General features: G+C 48.6%; 2 protein-coding genes across 10 annotated transcripts in view; both read right to left on the bottom strand.

Annotated features, from left to right (window-relative positions):
- The window catches only part of LOC138842343 (neuroendocrine secretory protein 55-like), a 57,384-nt gene that overhangs the window by 9,882 nt on the left and 32,699 nt on the right, over positions 1-14,803 (bottom strand). The gene's annotated exons all lie outside the window — the stretch shown is intronic.
- Positions 1-14,803, bottom strand: part of GNAS (GNAS complex locus) — a 66,445-nt gene that overhangs the window by 19,976 nt on the left and 31,666 nt on the right. Inside the window, exon 1 of one of the 9 annotated variants that reach the window (XM_060285413.1) lies at positions 823-849. The exons of the other annotated variants lie outside the window; for them this stretch is intronic. The gene's annotated coding sequence lies outside the window, so the exon portion shown is untranslated. Of the gene's footprint in view, positions 1-822; positions 850-14,803 lie in introns of those variants that run through there. 9 annotated transcript variants of the gene reach the window in all.

The following is a 14,803-nucleotide window of genomic DNA, read 5'->3' as shown; positions in this document are numbered from 1 at the left end:
TTCCTCTCCTTCTCCTTCTTCTTCTCCTCGTTTCTTCTCTGCTCCAGTAGCTTCCTCTCGATCTTCCGCCGCTCCTTTTCGGTCAGCAACTTCTCGGAGGACGCCTCTTGCTCTGGCTTCTTGGGGGGCTTCTCGGTGTCCCCTTTCTTCCGCGGTGCGCGCGGCTCGGCCAGCGCTGCAGCCACCGCCGCAGCTTCGGCAGCCACCTCGGCCGCAGCCAACGCTGTCTTCCTCTCGCTCTCCACCGCCCAAGCTTTGATCTTCATGGCCATCTTCAGCATGGTGGCTCGGCCACCTCGGGGTGCCTGGCTCTCGCCTGGCCCGGGCGCCCTGCTTGCCCCCGGCCTCGGGCTGGCCGGACCCCGTGCGCCCCGTGTCGGGGGAATCGGCTGCGATCCCCGCTGCGCTGCCCCGGGGCCGCGGAGCGCGGCTGCCGGGCTTCGTTCGGGCTGCTGGGCTGGCTGCCTAAGAGTTAGCGCCAAAAAAGGGTGAGCAAACGAAAAAGGGACGAGAACAAACCAAAAAGCACCCAACAACACGAGAAATCAAAAAGCAACAAGAAACGTCAAACAACTCAAAAAAGAAAAGTGCAGAGGCGCGATGGCACGAGGTTGCTGTTACCCTCAGGCGCTCCTTGGTTAGGCTCTTGGGTACGCCAATGGAGAAGAGAAAAGAGAAGAGAGAGAGAATTGGAGAGTGCCCGGGAGGCGCGGGCAGGGCGGCAGTGCTGGGGCGCCCCTGCCCCGTCCCGGCCCCGGTGGCTATTTCCCCGCGCCGGGCGACTCGCACTTCCGCGGGAGGCCACGGTGCCCCCGGACTTACATGTGAGTGAGGTGCACTCACACGCAAGGCAGTGCCTGCCTGCCGGCCGCCCGCCGCCGCCCCGCGCTGGGACAGGAGTTCGCTCCAGCCGCGGCGCCGCAGCCCGGAGCCAGAGAGCCTGCGAGCCAGCGAGCAAGCCGCGCCGGGCCGGCCACCTGACGCAGCCCGCTCCGCGGTGCCGACGCGACTGAGTGTCCCCGCCGGAGAGCAGCGCTCCTAAGCAGCCCGATGACGCCCCAGCCTCTTCAGAGGACGGACCCACCGTGGCGGCCCCTATAAACCGAAGGGGAAGCCGAAAAATCGGCCCGCCGGGGACGCGCCCAAACGGGCCGCCGCGCACCCCGGAGGTGCAGGCCGGTGCGGGGGCCACGCGGGAGTGGGCGCGGGGCGCGGGGGACGCGGTGGCGGGGGCCGAGGGGGCGCCCAAGGCGGTGGGCGCCGGACCCCGCCTCCCAGACCTGCCTCCCAATTTTCGGTGAGTGGTGTAGCCCTGGGCGGCGTGCAAAGTGTGCGACGGCGGCGCTTACCCCTGCTGCGCGCCTCCTTACCTCCAGCTTCCCGGTTAGCGCGCGCGGAGACCGCCACCCACCCCTCCCTCCCGGCGGCGCGTGCCCGGCGGCGGCGGGTCGTCCGATGAGAGGTGTTATGTGAGCGCGAAAAACGAGCATCGCAAGAGCAAGCAGGCGCCGGCGACTCGAGAGCCGAGCGGTGGTGGCCGGGGCCGCGAGGTCTGCGCCCCCGGAGTCCTCCTGGGCGGGACAGGTGGCGGACCAGGGCGTCCCAGTTATACGAGGCCGGGCCGGGGTGCCGCGGGGGGATGCTCTGGAACAGACGGAAAAGTAGTTTATTGAACACGAATTTGTTTGAGAATTGTTTAAAGACTTTCAAGTGTCCCACTCCAAGCCCTGTCCCATATGAGGATGCGGTACAGCGTGGTGGGTGAAGAGCAGTCACACCAAGTTCTCAACGACTCGGCCGCGGCTCACTTTTCCTGGGACCTTGGTTGAGTCTCCTGGTTGAGCCCTGCGCGTGTCTGCTTGGGTACAATTCATTCATTCAGTCAATAAAAGTTTGGTCCGTGCGGCCCACCTTGGGCCCAGGTGAGTCAAGAGTAGCCCAGCCGTCAAGCTAAGACTTGGCAACTGCCTTTGGTGGGTCGCGGCTGCCTGCCGGTCAACCCCAATCCATAAAGTAGTCGTGAACTCTCTCCCGCCTTTAACTTTCTTTCACTTCGAAACAGTAAAACTTTGGATGTTTGGGGGGATAGAAAGAAAGGAAGAGGCAGCCTACTTGTAAATGGAAACACAGCTAACATACCTAGGGGGTGGGGTGATTGTTCGGTTTGGTCAGAGGCCTTGAGTAAACTGTCCAAAGAGTGTTGTTTTCTTTGAAAATAGACACTGTTAACCATTCAACGGGACTGCTGCAATCCCCCGCTTCTCCTCAGTTTGCTCAACTCAAAGTAAGAAAAGTTGTGTCAGATGAAGATGTCCGCTATTACTGTTCTTGGCCCCATCCAGTACACCTCTACCCCCCTTCTACAAGGCCTCACTTTATGGACCTGAAAGACAGCGGAGGGCAATTCAAAGCCAGCAGAGAACACTTGGAATTAAGAACAGGAAGCGAAATCTTCACGCCAGACCCTCATGATCTACATCTGCTACCTTGCCTGACTGCGGGTCTCAGACTCTCTCGAACTCTGCAGAAAAGTTGCTGTGCTTGCCCTTTCCTCCTCACATCCAAGTAAGCCAGGTCTTGATCACACTCTGGATATGGTCTCTCCTTCTTACACAAAAATACACCTTCTTTCGACAAAAACTCAAAGGAACTACCGTTCGTCTAAACAAAAGCCGATAAAAATATTTACCCTATAGACGGGAATGTTCTCCTAAGCAAATTCGACAGTAAGGCTGTTTGCAAAGATCATGACACAATCATTCACCAACTAGATTAGAAACTACCTAAAGACGGGGCCCAAGTTTTATACCTTTACATCTTAAATAAAAACCTGTTGGTTGAATTTGATTCATCAACTGATTGTCATTTTTAAAAATTGGTGAAGACTTATAAGGAGGAGGAATAGGCCAGACATTTTCTGCTCCATTTGTTCCAAAGTATCTTTCCTTCCTGCTTCTAATGTGGCAAAGCGCAAATACATCGTGTTTAAGAGCAAGAAGGAAAATAGTAACCAATACAACCTTGATACTTATGCCAGTAGCTACACGTTACTACAGTGAATATAATGAAGGCTCCTTATTTGGAAATCCCTGAGTTGGGTTACCATCTCCCCCCTTTTAGATAAATATCACACCTGAACTTTGAAAGGAGTGAAGCTGTCCCATGTCATATACTGACATATATTCCAGGCAAGGCACAATCGGGACTACTGTCCTAGAATGAATAAAGCAAGGTCTGGCTTCAGTCATTTCAACTTCTAACCTGGCAGGCCATCCTTGAAAAAAAAAAATTGTGTTAAGTGTAGGTTTCAGCTATATTTTATTATGACCAACCATTGATGGACAAATAAAGCATTTACTTTGTAAATAAATGACAGCAGGTGGAATCAAGGGTTTACAGGTAAGCAAAGGCCACTGAGAGCTCTGAAACACAAGCTCGTTTGTGGTCTGTTCAGCTTTCTGTTTTCACCCGACACAAAGTGAAAGATGAGATTTTTACTTAATTGGCGTGGTGAGCTGATACCGTCTACAGTTTTCAGTCTAGCATTTGACCTACCTGGGCCTTAAACATTTTAATAAAAATTAAAAAAAAAAAGGCTTTCAGGTTTGGAGGCCACCATGCGTGACCTTTTCATATGAATTAGTAATTTATTTTAATAGGTTGTTACCATTTTAAGCGCCTGGTTTATGCTTTGCGAGTGAGCAATCCATTAGCATAATTCTTGGAACAGTCCAGACTCTAGAGTTTTCCAGTGGAAGGGGCCTCTTTTTTGGCTCAGGGAGAGATGGAAGTTGTGGAAATTTTAAGCTCCAGAGAGGGGCAAAGGGCCAGAATGTCCTGGGTGTAAAATGCCTGGTTCAGGTGACTTGCTTCATGCCAAAGCCGGCAAGTTGGGATAATAACACAACCGTAACCTAAAGCACTAGGTCACCTCACGATACAACTTGGTAAAACAGATGGGCGTCCCACCGCTATACACAGGGCCGGCCTAGCAAAAGCTCTTTCCAGCAATACAGATTTTACAACAATGGATGCATTCGCATGTCATGCCGGGGTCTGAATTTTGTGGTCTTGTAAGCTTCGTATTTATGGGTGGATGTGTTCCCTGGCTCTTTTGCACCTTCCTGTCTGAGAAAGAATGCCTCGTCTGCTCTTAAAAGAAACAGACTCACTATAGCTTAGTATCTTGAAAACATTTTTACACTTAATGATGTAATTCAGTTTTTGGACAAGGGTGTTCTTTTTGGCCTTTCATTAGATGGGGTCACTGTAAGATCCCAGAGAAAACAGAATTATAATATTATTTTAATAGCCTAGGGAACAATAAATAGGTTTCCACTGAAACAGAAACCTTAGCTGTAAGGTTTTAATAATAGCGCTTAGCACTTCAATGGTGCTTTCTGTCTTTAAAGCACATTTCGCACTTTATTTAACTGGAATTACTGAAATTGTTGCAAATGAATGTGACTTGAAGCCTGCACGATACCGATGAGGAAGCAGGTATTGTAAAAAGCGTTTTCCTAGTTCCAGTTAATCCCCCGTGAGAAGGTTCTATTACTTAGGACCATAAAGTTCTTAAAAATCTAATGTTGTGATTACCTAGGGCATTTTTTTTTCCCTTGTCATATTCACTAGTTAATAATGGCAACCACAAAGTAATCCAAAACTGGCATTCAGAACTAAACATGGTGCTCAAGTTAGTAAAACTTCATTTCAAAAGCCCTGACATTAAGGGACTAACTAACTACAAGGCCATATGAAATCTCCCGATTTAATTTCTATCAACTAATTTTAAAAATAATTTGTTTTTAATTTAGAACATACTCGAATCCAAACAAAATATAGGGGCACATTGGCCAATGTGTTTGGACCCAATGGCTTTGAGATACCAATCAAACGTCTACTTAAAACCACAGTTCACAAAACGAGGGCAGTTGGGACTTCTGTGCCTTTATGGATCTTCCTTGACTTTGATGTGTGGACACCATCGAAGAGAGAAACTTCCTGGTCTCCATGGATGCCCAGTTCCCAGGACGATTAGTGCCCTTCTCACAACATCCCCAGGAGCCCCAGAGTGAGTGGGAGTGGACTTTTACCAAAGCCAGCATCTACCTTAAAAGGGGAAACGATAAAGTAGAGACGACGTGCATTACAATGTTCCTTTTAAAAACTTAAACCTAAATAATATGATACATATGGTAGCCCTGAAAAGATTCTAGATGGATAACTTGGATTAGGGGCTTACTGACATCAACCACAGACCGATGGACCCGCTTACTGGAGATCTTGGGGCTGGGACAAAAAGATGTAAATTTGTTACCACTCTATAGCAGGAAAGTTAATTTTCCTAAACTAAGATACCTTTAGCCTCCCTTGGGGGCGGGATTTCACGAGGACTAAGGTGATGGGAAAGCCTGTTGCTTAGAACTTTTAATTTGGCCTTGAGGATGGGAACTCATCCAGGATGGGGAATAATGCAGGGAGGACTAGTTAAAAACAGGTGCGGGTCAGCTAACTTTTGTTTTTATTTACAAGATGCCTTATTTAAATGACATTTTGATCCAACATCTTACTTAACAAGTACCAACAGGAAAAAATAAAACAAAAAGCAAGTTGGCGCGATCAAGAGAGTCTCAAAGTCCTAAGAAGATCTCTGTAGATAAAAGAAGCTCTTTAATTGCTCTGATTTTAAAGATTTTCCTGTTTTTTTTCCTTTTCTTTTCTTCGCATTCAATTCTTCAAACTTAGCCCCATACGATTAAGAGTTCAGAGCGTTAAACACTCTGGATGAATCAGGTAATACATTTCCTTTCATTAAATGCTGCTTTGTGTATACATATATACATAGGAAACAACTGCTAAATACAGCTTTTACATCTTGGGGTTTTACTTTATTTACCTACCAGCCAAGCATGGGTGGCCGTTTTCAAACAGGCTTGCACTTAGTTACTAGCCTCAGTTTGGGACAAGTGAGATTCTGACAGGGCTGTAGGTGTCACCTGCCCTCGTAGCTGAACCCTCCTCTCTAAACCCACTTCCGCCTGCTGTTGGTAAACCCGGAATTAAGCAATTAATGGGACATAATTAGTCACACGTTTAATTTATCTAAAAATGTAGGTACCTTTTCATCTGTGTTTACCCACACACGTTGAAATTGAAAAACGTGTAATTATAGTTTAGCTCCTCCTCTTTCCCCGGGTCTTTATTTTGAGGGGGCACAAATGCTTGGCTCCCCGAGGATGAAGGGCAGCCTCCTCCTTTGCACGTGGCTACCAGCCAGAGGCTGTGCCCGCCACTCCCTCCCTCACTCAGCACTTTATGGAGGGCTTGGCAGCCCGCACGGCCCCCTCCCCGACAAGTCAGGAGCCCACTCGACTCAGCGGAGCCCAGAGGGCACTGTGGCTTCCTAAGGTCTTTGCCGACCTCTGGAAGTTAGGAGGAGGAGAAGACTATCCAGCCAAAGCATCAGGCATTTGCAATCAGTCTGGGGATCAGATGAAAAGGAGATGTTTTTATGAGCTACAGACCTCAGCTTTACCCACACCCACGTCCCGGGGTCTCTGCCCGCCGCCCAGAAAGGGGAAAGAGGCCTCTGCCCGCTTTCTCCAACATTCCTGTCTCTCAGTCGCTTAAGTCTCTACTACCTTCTCAGATTACGGCTCCTTTTGTGCTAATTACACTGAAAAAATTGAAAGAATGTCGCTGACTTTACAAAGAACACAAAGCAAGGCTTGCTTTAAAAACTAAATATAGCCAATTTCTTTCAGAAGGCAGACAACTCAGCTTTCAAACGATTTGTACTATGTGGATGAACTGCAGATGGACAGCTACGAAGACCCAGGTAACAGAAGGGAGGATACGTCTAACATGTGTGTTGCTCCGGGGGGCCATTTACATCAAATCCCAAATCTGGTTAATGATCAACTTTCCCCATCCCACCCACCAGCACTTCATTGTAAATTAAGACTTGCCACAGGGCCTTCCCTGGTGGCCCAGTGGTTAGGGCTCCGCGCTTCCACTGCAGGGGGCGAGGGTTCGATCCCTGGTTGGGGAACTAAGATCCCACATGCTGTTCGGTGTGGCCAAAACTTAAAAAAAGAAAAGACAATATTTGTCAAGGATGGCAGACTAATATAAGCTTACCATGAAAAAGGAAAGGGATGGAATGCCCATGTGTAGAAAGCTATGTATTACGCAGGTAAAAATATAAATGAAAGGAAAAGAAAGTCTAACTTCTCACTCTGGGAGGCTGTGGCTGCCAGAGAATGAGAGGATGCTGTTTCTGCAGCTCCTGTTCGCCATTATATAAGAAATGGTCTTTTAAAAGGAGAACTGGGAAGTGTCTGTTACTGGCCAAGAAAACTATGGATGACACCCCCGCCCTCCCTCTATGAAATCCTCTAAGGGTTAATAGGTGAACAGTAGCAGCTTGGAATGATTTATTTTTCTAAGGAACATTAAATACTGAATTGCTCATGCTGAAATAATGCCACAGCTGTGACCCTTAGGGCTGAATTTTGGACACGGGCACAAGTGACAGGTGTGCTCGATGTATGCCCAGCTTGGCTGAAGCGATGCCTAACTCAAGTCACCCCCCCGCTCACCCCACCCCCCCGATTAATTGGTGGGGACTCTGGAGCCAGCCAGGAAAGGGCCTTTTGCCACGGAAGACCATGTGTGCTCAGCCGTCAACAAAAATGCCAGCCTTTGAGGGGGATGGAGGCCCTGCTCCCTGAATAGAAAACAAGAAAATCAAGACAGACCTCAGAAGACAGGGGAAAGAGGAAGTGGGAGCCGAGAGGTCTGATCAAGATCAGACCCTTCTAGGTTTTAAAGCAAACAGATCTGTCCTATAATTGGCTCTTGAAGGATTTTAGCAAACGAAGCAAGCCCAGGATTCTAGGAAATGTGTCACCAAAATTGGTATTATTAGAGGAAGTGGCACAAAGCTAGACATACAGAGTCTAATCTGTAACATACTAATTACACCTATTTTTATCCCAGGGTTGCAGTGACCTAACGCCAAGAAATGAAAACTCTAGAAAACTAGCCCTTCACGTATACAAGACATGAACACCCTGAGGGCAGGGGCCACAGGGCAAAGGTTTCACTGAGTCCTTTAATCTGACCTGCGGTTAGAAATCAGCAGTCACGAAGGTAGCCAACTTTCGAGGGAACTTGGCAACAGTGGAGGAGGGCCCGTGAGGCTCCAGCCCAAACCTTGGGAGCTCCGGTATGAAGTCAGCATGCTGGTAAGAGGACGACTCTGGAATGTCAAAGTCCGGCCTGAGCAAAGTGCCTACGGGGTGTCCTGGTCTGCAGAGGGCAGAAAGAAAGCTCTGCTGAGCCGAAAAGGAGCCTAGATGAAAAAGCTTTCGTTGGTCCATCCCACCAGCCACACAAAGGCCCTGGGTCCCTATCCTCCAGCAAGATGATGCCAGATGGCTGACGGACAGAGAACCACCTCCAAAAGTGGACAAATCTCCCACTTTGGGGACTGGTTCCAATAAGGGTGCTTCTCACTGTGATGGTTGAAGGCATCAACCAGCTTAAAGCAGCATTAGGTTTTTTGCTTCCTTATCCTGAAAAGACAAATCTCTGCCTTCTGAGTACCAGGATATTTTCATAATTGTACTCTCCGCTTCAAAAAGCCTAGCTGTGAAAGAATCTTTCAAAGGAAGTTGATATAAAACTTAGTTGGGACCCAAAGACATCTAATCTGCAAGTTAAATGGATATTCCATGCATTCATAACCATTCAAAGCATCCTAATGTCTAGAGAAACCTAACTGGCCCCATCCTATCATGATGTTATTATTAACCCGGGCCTCAGGGGGGCGCCCTAGAGCAGGGGAACTTAAAGTCATTCTCAGCCTTAAAAGTGAATTTCTTAAACGGTTTTCTATTAGTTAAATCAGTAATTAGTCTAAATACATCATTTCAGTAATCTGCCATGAGTCAGTTGAATGCAAAATGGGGGGAAAAACTGTGGGCTAACTAGGGTGATCCCCAAGGACACAATGTTTTAATCTTAGATATAAAATAACTTTATATTTCATTTGCCTTGCACATTCTTGAATGTGTTAAATAGATGTGTATTCCTCAACCTGGCATAACTACATATCCTCTAGATTTACTGAGCGTACAGAAGGCAGACAGGGCAACTTTGTGGAAAAAAAAAAAAAGAAGAAGAAAGAAGAAAACTAAAGAATAGAACTCTACAACAAAAATGTAGTTTCTAAAATGGATGCCAAAGTAGAAAAGATATTGAGAGAAAAATATATGTGTATTTCAGCAAAACTACAAACACACCAAAACAGGTACCAGCAGCATGAAAACCCCAGGGGAACAAACCCAAAAAATCACTCTAATTTATAGTAACTGAACCCTTGGCTTTACCTTCCTCCCAACACCTGATAATTCTGTGAAAGCACCCAGCTGTCACTCTTTTCCTTTTAGAAACATGACACTGATTTGTCTTTATTAGAATTCAGAGGTCTGCTTGATGGGGCCCCTAATAAATGTAAGTCATCATCACTTCTTGACCTTTTTTCCCCTGAAATTCTCGGTACGCGGTTAAACTGCAGAAAACATATTTGCAAGGTTCTGTGACTGTAACATAAAAATAAAGGATCAAGGCTGGGTGGCTTTGGAGGTCTGAGCACATCTGGGCTCCGCCCTGCCTGCACCCCAGAGGGAAAATAAAGCAGATCGATTAGAAACAGCATCTGGGGGTAATAGCAACGCTCTGCTTTGGGCTGAGCTGTCTGCAAATAGGAATGCTCTGCACAAGACTGAAGTACAGGAGGGGGTGTGCCAAGGAGCCCTTGCCCCTTCCTCTGCCCCTCCTAGCATCCCCTTCCTCCCCCACCTGCCTGGCTACTGAGTGCCTTGAAAGAGCAGGAAAAAACCCTGTAGCCCAGAGAGCCTCAATTAGCTATCCACGTGAGAAAGAAAGAAAAAGATTGATGATGGAGTCCTAGTTATGGTGACTTTGAGATAAAAGGATGGGGGGCGGCTTTTTCAAGAAACTGAATCATGACGCTTTTTTTTTTTCTTTTTCTATAAAAGCAACACTTGTCGTCCTTATTTGTTCACTGGCTGCACTGGACTGGTGGTACCCTAAAACAAAATGAGGGCAGGTGGTCTCAGCCTTCACCACATCCTAAGATGGCCTCAGGCACCAGACAAATCTTGACCCTGACCGTGATGTTGCCAAGAGCCTAGTCATAAAGACTCCCCCCCTCTGCACGCCTGCCTGTGAAGACTGGGGTCCCCCCCTCCCCTCTACTGCAGACTTCAGATGGCCACTGCAGAGAAAGCGAGAGGGTCTATGACATCTTATTCGTGTCCCCTCTACTTCCTCATTCCTCAGAGAGCAGAGGAACAGCTTCTAAGGTCTGTTCCCTCCAATTCCTAAAAATAAGTTTCCCTGCAGCATTGGGTTGGGGGGATGTCAGGGTAGGTGGTCAGATAAGCTGTTTCTCAAATATTTGACAAACCGGCTGTCTGTGGACAAAACAACCAGTTGCTTTTCCACGACTGAACTTTCGACCAAATTGATTGGATGCTTTGGTGTCAAGAAGACAAAAACTCAAGTCAAAAAGATCAGCAGAATAGGAAATTGTGGGCGACAAAAAACAAAACAAAACAAAAACCAAACAAACAAAAACCATACTACAGTAGGAAGCATTACTTTTTCTAGCAACAAAAATCTGAGTTTTCAGGTTGTGCTAAATGACTCAAAATTCGCCAGTGAAGAGACGGCAGAGAGAACGGATTTTTAAAAAGGTTATATCATTCCTATTTATTTGGGTTCGCTGCTGCCGGTAAGTGGCTCGGAGCCCTCTTTTTTAGCACTCTATAAGATGTAAATGGTCTAAATTAAGAAGCCATCTAATCTCCACCAATATTAATTCTGACATGAAAAATGAGACCAATTCTTCAAACAGGATTATGATCCCCACCACCCGACATTAACCGATCACCTCACCCTGTTTCTCAAAGAACGAGATATTTTCCTTTTCCAAAGTGCCTATTTATTTCTAAGAGTGGATCCTCACACACCTCCCTTATTCCGACATTGAAAAGGTACAGCCTCCTAACGTGGGCTGCTTTGATACCCCCCTCACCCCCAACTCAGCAAGCTTTTTTGTCTTATTTGTCTTTTTTTGTGTTTTTTTTCCTCCAAACTAAAATCCTTCTAAAATAGCTAAACACCCCAACGGTCGTAAGTTGGGATGCTGCCCCTTCCTCCTTGCAGACTGAACTGCCGGATCCTAAAATTGTTTTCCAAGCAGAAAAGGGAAAACTGAGAAAAATAAAGATTTTTTTTTCCTCATGTTTTCTCCTCAACCGGTCCATTGAAATCAGCAGGATCACGGTTCCTCCGTCTATGCAGCAGGCAGAATCACCGTGCGTCCAGACAAAGAATTTGCCTTTTGGCTGGGCTCAGATGGGGACACTGCAGTTGTTCTAGAAAAAGGAGGCATCTCTGTATCCCTGCAGTACCGCCTCAGCAGCCCAAGACCCCGACCCCCTCCCATAAGATCTCGCAGATGCTGCATTTGGCTTGTGAGTCCTCTTGGTACGTGCAAGAAATAAAGTGGCTTTACTCGGAAATGTCCATCATTCACCTACCACACAAAGCCCTAAGTCCCTGCTGTTTCATTATCCTCTGCCCGGTAATAATCATCAAAATCAGAAGGGTCTCCAGCAGCACGATGATTCAGTCAGGGGCATAAGGGATCCCGGGAAAATCATGGATTGTTTGGGAGAACTTGCCACATAGCCTCCCTGGGGAGAGGGGAATAAGGCCCCTCGGTGTTTATCGCAAGGCTGCGGGGTGCTCTCTCTGGGTGACATCACTTTTAACAGAGACATCGGGTAATTTAGTTACACAAGAGCAGCGAAGGTGAGCAGGGTCAGATCATCTCTCCTGTTCTGTGTAGTTCTGTCCTAGAGGCTCTCCAGCAGCCTGCACTTGGTGTTTGCAAGGCATGAAAGGGTCCTAAAACGGAGGAGGGGGCTGAAATAATGCACCTTCTATGCCTTTTTGTCCCCCCCCCCCCCCCCCCCCCCGCTCCCTCCATCCCCGGGGACCCGCGGGCAATGTGGATGCATGTGGGTGCTATCTTCCTCACATTCCCAAGCCCAGGAGCTAAGGCTCTTTTCAGCTGAGAGACACTGCCAGCACGAATCCCAGGGCCACCTTCAGGGGCTGTTAGCAACCCAGTTGGGGGCGGGGGTGGGTGGGGGTTCCTGAGGGCTCAATGTCTAAGGTCAACGCAGGGTGGGTGGAAGGGGAAATGGGCCCTTTCCCTGATTCTCGCTTGAGCTGAAAGAAACTGATTAACATCTGCTTTCCACCTCTTTTCCCATCGCTAAAACGCCGCCTCTGCCCTCAGAACAGCAGCCCCAGGCCTGCAGGGCTCTCTCTGGCCTCCTCTGCAGCTCCAAGGCCCTGGAATGGCCATTTGAACCAAGCACCTGACTTGACTTAAAAAAAAAACAATAAAAAAACAACCCACCATTTTCAAGAATGAGACGTACGGCCACTGAAAACCCCTCGGCTGCTTTCAAAGCCGATGGAGCAGAACACAAGCTAGACCCCCACCCCCACCCCGCCCTCCAAGGCTCGGGGTTAAAGTCACAGCTCACCCCACAGAGGGGAAGGGGGAAGCCGGCACCCAGCAGCTGGCTAAGTTCTGCCCTACCGGCCCTTCCTATGCCCGGCTCACCCCTGCCTGCAAACAGCGGGCCTGACCGGCGCAACGGGGGCCGGGACCCAGGACCGTGCGGGGGGGCGCTTCCCTCCCTCCTTCAGTGTATACATCAGCCCGCGGTGATAGCCCGCTTTGCACTCCACTCGCATCTCTTTCAGAGCCCCCTCCCCTTCCCCCCACCACAAGCCTCCTCGGTAAAAAACCAAAAACCATCTTGTTCTTTCATCATAATTAAAGTGCTGTCAGGGAAAATGGCATGGCTGATTTTTGCCGCAGCTGAAATGACCCTCTGCTTTCCTCTCCTCTCATTTGCTAAAGTGGTCCTTTCTCTGCCTGAAATCAGGCCCTTTGGTGATGGAAATTTTAGCAGGAAGCAGAGAGTTCTAAGCAGAATCCTAACCTTGGGAGGGTGGGGAGAGAAATCGATGTTTTTGGAGCTGGCCCCTCTGCTGCAGCAGCCTAGGTGCTGCAGGGCTATCCTCCCGGCTGCCGCAGCCCTCAGCTCCATCCACGCCCGGCTCCCTAATTACCAGACATTGTCAGGGGTCGCAATTTAGCCACATTTGGAGGTCGAGTCTCCCCGTTGACTTATCTAAAGGGCAGGAGGAAGCTGCTTGGAAGGAAGTAAACAGGTTCTGGATCTGGGAAGATAAAATCCAAGCGCCTTCCTCGCCCGGAGGGAAAGCGTGACGGCATATTTAACATCCTCGCCAGCCTGCGTGTTTGTGTTTGAAATAAAGCTATAACTTAGACGCATAATGAAATGCCCTCCTCCTCCCCGCCGAGTGCTACCGAGCCCCTGGGTGACGCTCCTGTCACGGCCACTGCAGTGCCCAGGGCTCTCTCTGGCAATGGCATCTCATCTCATTTTGTGAAAACGTCACTCTGTCCTGTTAGCTATCAGAGAACTTTCCAAAAAGGACATTTCAGGTGAGCAATGCAGTAATGTTTAAGGGGGAAAAAAAAAGGAAAAAAAAATGAAAAAGAACGAAAAGGAACCCAGGGCCCTGAGTACTTTTCAGCTGTGCCTTTGGAATCCATGACATATTATTCAAACTCGTATCATGTGAGGAATTCATAATATTCATCCCAGCCTTCAACTACTTCGATTTTAAGGAAACATTTCAAAATTAGCTTAATTTCCTTTTCCTAAATATCGTGCATCTTGGAAAGGCCCCTTCTCAGTTTCACTGGGAAGCTCAATTGGCAGGCTTCCGGGTTTCTAGAAGGGTATGCTAATATCTGGCAAGTCAAAATGGCAATCCAGGCCTCCCTCAATTGAATCATTAGTTGTTAATGCACCTCTGAGTAACTCCAAGCTCAGGTGTGAAACCAACCCAAGTGTCACTAAAGCACCACTTTTTCCTCGGGCTGCAGCGCGGGGTGGTGGGGCTGTTTATGTAACACGCCAGCAGCAACCTTGTTTGTGCCGCTTCGTTATGTGCTGGCCTGGACTCCTGCCTCCTTGCTCCTTTCTCCCCCCAGCCCCCGACTTCCCCCCCCCCCCTTTTTAGAGAAAGCAAAGCAGCTGTATAGTACTCAAATCTTTTATTTCCTGACTATTCTGTGTGTCAGAGCAGTGGACGCTGGAGAAAAACATGGGGCTTGTTATTACCGGCCTGAGCCGGAATGAGTCAGGCACCCGAAGCTTCCATCTGGACCTGACTCTGCCATTCGGATGGGGGCCCCCTCCTACCACCCACTAAGCTGTACCTGGAGAGCTGGGGTGAGGGAGAAAGTCCTGGGGTCACGGGGGCAGGGGAGAGGGAGCCAATTCACCGCACTGGGGGTGCACAGAGCTGGGCTGGGGAGAATGGGGCTCAGGTGTCAACTGCCCTAACGCCCCCTCCCCTGTCTTCCTCCACCGCCTCCTGTTAGAATTCTATTCCACTATTAAAAATGTGACTCTCTCAGCTTCCTGGCCTCGGAGAGCTCTTTATTAAAATGCAAACGTCCCTTAAGGGTAGCTCTGTAAGCCTCTGCCGGCTAATGGGATTAAGTGAACAGAACACAGCCACCTGCAGGGAGGTAAGGAGGCCTGGGGGCCAACCCCACCTTCTCAAATTTGCCAAAAGCTCA

Source organism: Globicephala melas, chromosome 15 (assembly GCF_963455315.2).
Source record: "Globicephala melas chromosome 15, mGloMel1.2, whole genome shotgun sequence".
Lineage (NCBI taxonomy): Eukaryota > Metazoa > Chordata > Mammalia > Artiodactyla > Delphinidae > Globicephala > Globicephala melas.
This window is presented reverse-complemented; position numbering and strand designations above follow the sequence as displayed.